This window comes from Sprattus sprattus (genome assembly GCF_963457725.1).
Source record: "Sprattus sprattus genome assembly, chromosome: 19".
NCBI classification, from domain to species: Eukaryota; Metazoa; Chordata; class Actinopteri; order Clupeiformes; family Clupeidae; genus Sprattus; species Sprattus sprattus.
The window spans coordinates 10,734,820-10,739,819 of NC_137917.1; the positions used below are offsets into that span (position 1 = coordinate 10,734,820).

At 48.8% G+C, this 5,000-nt stretch overlaps 1 protein-coding gene across 1 annotated transcript in view; it reads left to right on the plus strand.

Moving 5' to 3' along the window:
- The window catches only part of vps13b (vacuolar protein sorting 13 homolog B), a 338,610-nt gene that overhangs the window by 179,372 nt on the left and 154,238 nt on the right, over positions 1-5,000 (plus strand).

The following is a 5,000-nucleotide window of genomic DNA, read 5'->3' on the forward strand; positions in this document are numbered from 1 at the left end:
TGTGGTCTGTTCCCCCCTCCAGTAGGTAATGGCTTATAATGAGGTTCTAATGATGGTTAAACTTTTAAGATCAGCTGGGAGTGGGTAACAGTTTCTCCGAGGACACGCACGGCCGCTGTAATTGTGATGTGGCAGAGGTAGTGCTGATCTGGAGTCAGTCCTGCAGGAGACCAGTGGCGGCGTAATTATCCACCGCTCCTGCTTGCATGCGAAGCCGTCGGCATGCCAACCGATCTGTCAAGCAGACATCCATGGTTGTTTTTCTCCGGCACAGAGTGTTGACGCTAATGTTAGCGCGGGAGGTGTGTGTTTAGCCGTGAGGCTGTTGTGTTAAGGGTGATTTGGGAAAAAGAAGAGGGCAAAAAAAAAAGAGTGAGAGGAATCAATCCCACCCTGGCAGAAGCAGAATCTACCTCGAACACCCACACAGACATGATATGGGTAGGATCGGTGTGTGCCAGCGCGGTGATTGAGTGTAAACCTGCTCCTGCACCACACCGTGCTGCGCCGGGCCTAATGTGGAGAAAACAAGGACGTGTATTTACATCTTTTCTGCCCGGCGAGAGCTCCAGGAACTAATGATGCTGATGTGGCACACCATCCGTGCGAAATTCCGAACGGAAAAATCACGCCGGGAGAGAACAAGAAAGACAGAGAAAAAAATACTGTTTGAAAGAAAGAAAAGAAAAAGAAAAAAGAAAGAAAAGAGAATATAACAAAACAAAGAACATTGTTGTAGGCTGAGTCGGGAGGGCTGGCCGGTGTGTTTTTCCATGGCTGGCCGCCCTGCTTGGATCGGAGTGTGTGTGTGTGTGTGTCTCTCATTGCCTGTGAGTGTGTGTGTAAAGCAGCGGCAGCAGTGACAGAAGGCGGCCCCCTTTGCGTTCCTGCCTGCGCTCTGTGTGGCCAATGGCTTCAGCCGCCTGCAATCATCTCTCCCTGTCAGAGTGGCAAAGGTGGCCCTCAGCTGCTGTGTGTGTGTGTGTGTGTGTGTGTGTGTGTGTGTGTGTGTGTGTGTTTATCCATGTGTGTATTCGTGCTTGAGTGTGACTGGAGATGTAAGAATGAAAGCCCTAAAATGTTTTTGTAGTGGGAAAAGGAAACCCTAATGTGTGTTTGTACGTACGTGGGTGGGAGTGTGTGTGTATATGTCAGAGCTTGCCTCAGTGTGTGTGTGTGTGTGTGTGTGTGTGTGTGTGTGTGTGTGTGTGTGTGTGTGTGTGTGTGTGTGTGTGTGTGTGTGTGTGTATATGCTTATGTTGGTACATCCGTGTGTGTGTGTGTGTGAGTGACTGAGTCTGTGTGCTGTGTACCCAGTGCAGTGTGTTGGGGCCCTGACAGCCCCACTTGTCAGTGTTTACTCAAGCGCAAACAGCGGTAGAAGTGTTTAGTCCACGGGGAGGTCGGGGTGATTGAGCAAGAATGCAGGAGCTGTTTTGATAAGTCTCAGCAGCAGTGGCTCACGGCAGGCACGCCTCCCACCCTTCCCCTCTCCCCCACTTCCTCTCTCCATCACTCCCTTTCTCCATCTAAACCTCTCTCAGTCCAGCCCTCTCTCATTCCAGCCCTCTTTTTATCCCTTTCTTCCCTCTTATTTCCTCTCCCTCTCTCCATCACCCTTTCTCTCCCTCTCTCCATCACCCCTTCTCTCCCTCTCTCCATCTAGCCCACTCTCCATCCCTTTCTCCTCTCTTATTTTCTCTTCTGGTTATCCCTGTCTCAGTCTATCCCTCTCTCCATCACTCCCTCTCTCCATCACCCCCTCCTCACTCTCTAGTCCTCTCTCTATCTTTCTCTCCTCTCTTATCTCCTCTTCTGGGTATCCCTCTCTGTCTATGTTGGTGTGTTTTCCATATGTGTGTGAGCCTGTATGTATATATGTATGTTTTCTTTGTGTGTGTCTGTGTGAGAGAGTGTGTGTGTATGTGTATGTGTGAGTGTGCATATGTTTTCTGTGTGTGTGCAAATGTTTTCTGTGTGTGTGTGTGTGTGTGTGTATGTGCCTTTATGTGTGTGTGTGTTAGTGTCTGTGCATGTGCATGCATGCATGCGTGCGTGTGTATGTGTATGTGTGTGCATGTGTGTGCCCTTTTGGGGCCTGCCTGATGAGCAAAGACAAACTTGGCAGGGAAAATAAACGCAGTCTGCCCCTGGCCTGTGTTTCCAGCTCGGCCCACTGCCCGAATTCCACTGTGTACTCCAGGGGCTGGTGGGCTGAGGTGTGGGGGGACACACTCAAGCCTTCATGTGCAGCCGCAGGGGAGAGGAGCACTCCCTCCTGACTCACACACACACACACACACACACTCACACACACACACACACACACACACACACACACACACACACACACACACACACACACACACACAGACACACAGACACACAGACACACAGACACACACACACACACACACACACACACACACACACACACACACACACACACACACACACACACACACCACTTGGCGGTCCTGGCCTGTACATCTGGCCCACTGGCCAGAGAAAGAGGTGGAGGAGCAGGAAGGAGGAGTAGCAAGGTAGAGCAGAGGGTCTGGGGTGGTGGTGGGGGGGGGGGGGGGGGGGACTACACTCCTCTGTCTCTGATGTCTCTGAGTTTTCAAATGTCCTCTCTAGCACAAAGTTACACAGGTGCATTTATACTCATTTGTATTCTTTCGGCATATGCTCTAATGCAAAGTGTCTTCCAAGTATGCTGAAACCTCAAATGGAAAAGAGCTGCTTTTCTAGTGAGCTAAGGCCCTTTGATTGGTGCATGAATACTATAGGTTTCCTAGCCAATCATGTCTGCACAGAAGCCACTTTGAGTTTGAGTATGGATATTGATCAAGTTTGAGTATGGGTATTGATCAAGTTTGAGTATGGATATTGATCAAGTTTGAGTATGATATTGATCGAGTTTGAGTTTGGATATTGATTGAGTTTGAGTATGAGTATGAGTATGAGTATGGCTATTGATTTCATTTGAGTATGGATATTGATCGAGTTTGAGTATGGATATTGATTGGGTTTGAGTATGGATATTTATTGAGTTTGAGTATGGGTATTGATCGAGTGAGGACTCTCAGCCAGTGTTGTATTTTTCTGGATGTTAATTATTAATAATTTTCCTGTCCGTTTAAGTTAACAGAAAAGTTTCTCTTGACATGTAGTTTACTTTCAGCAGCTTAATTTGCCTGGATAATTTAATTTGTGCTCATCTAGCTTTCTGCCATGGCCTGCCAAACAAAGGTTTCAGCAAAAAAAAAAAGTATTAGCACCACTGTAGGTACATTCTCTGATGAATCCATTAGTCACGTTATTCTCAATAGCAGGTCTCAGGCTGTTTTACTATGAGTTTGTCTCCTTCTCTGGTCCTGGTACTGTTTGTTTTGGTTGTTTACTGTTGCTGTTTGCAACTGGAATGTTTCTAAGATCTGTCAGCAGCAGAGAGGAGCAGAGTGCACTGTTATAGTACTGCTTAGTTACAGCCACTGTCTTCATCTCATGCCTGCAGACTCTGCTCTGAAAGCCCAGCGCAGAGATCACTATCAGATCCTATTGGAACTTGTTGTGTGTTTTTCTCCTTACTCGCACACAACGCACACACGCACGCACGCATGGACGGACGGACGGACAGACGGACGCACACACACACGCACACAGATCAGCAGGCGGCCGCAGAGTTTTCCGGCAGCTCAGCCGCAGTGGGGAGTTCCTTCGCCACGCTTGCATTGTTCCCGCCAAAAAGCTCGCTCAGATGCTTCCCATCAGATTCCCACATGATGATGCCGATCTATTTTTACACTGTCGTAATCATAATTTGTTTACGTTGTTGTCGTCTGTTGTTATTGAGATCTGCAGTCGACTGTCCCATCTCCCTCCCCACCCATCTCTTCCAATACTGCACCCCCCCCATCCCCACCCCTTGCTTAACCACCAGCTTCGCGGTTAAATTCGATTTGTGCCGATCAGCGTGGCCCCACACAGAAGTGCCCGCATACTGGGCCCATCTGGTTCCCCTTTGCGCTCTGTAATCATGGTGGCTGCTGCGGGATCTTAATTGAGACGGTTGATAACCCCGCTACCGCCGAGCGAGCACCGTGGAAACACTGCTGCAGCTAATACTGGGACACGGCGCAGGGCTGCAATTAGAGGCGATGAGACACTGTGGAAAAACACTCCGAACTGCAAATCCCTGCCCTGCTTTGTGTACACCATGCAGTTTAATTCTCTCTCTGTCTTTTTATCTCTCTCCTTCCCTTTCTATCTCTTACTGTCTCACTGTTTCTTTCTCTCTCCCTCCCTTTCTCTCTGTCCCTCACTCTTTTATTCTCACTCTCTCTCTCTCTCTCTCTCTCTCTCCGCCTCTCGCTATTTTCCCATGTCAGCCTGGAAGAATATATGGTCGGAAAAAATTGGCAACAGGAGAAGGAGGGGGTCTGTGTGTGTGTGTGTGTGTGTGTGTGTGTGTGTGTGTGTGTGTGTGTGTGTGTGTGTGTGTTTGGATGGGGGGTAATAAAAAAGCAAAAACAAAACAGATGCATGTGACCTCAGTGTTGTCATCGATGAGCCATGTGCCAACCCCCCCCCCAACATCATGGCCAGAGCCAGAACTGCATCCTGACTGCTGTCAGTGCCGTCTGCCGTCTCAGATGCCAACCGCTCGTCATGGTGGTGCCACTGAGACCTAAGGGGTTAACAAGACACCGCTCAGACAAAACTCACACACACACACACACACACTCCTCTCATTCTCTCATATACACAAAATCACAGACACACATGCTCATACACAAACATAATAGGCCTCTGTCACACAGAAGCATACGCTCCATGACACACACTCACACACTGACAAACAGACAGAAACACACACACATACACACACACACACACACTGACAGACAGACAGACAGAAACACACACACACTGGTTGTACCCACATGCCCTCCCTTAGTGCCCGGCTTCATGACAGCACTGGTGTCTCTCTGCCA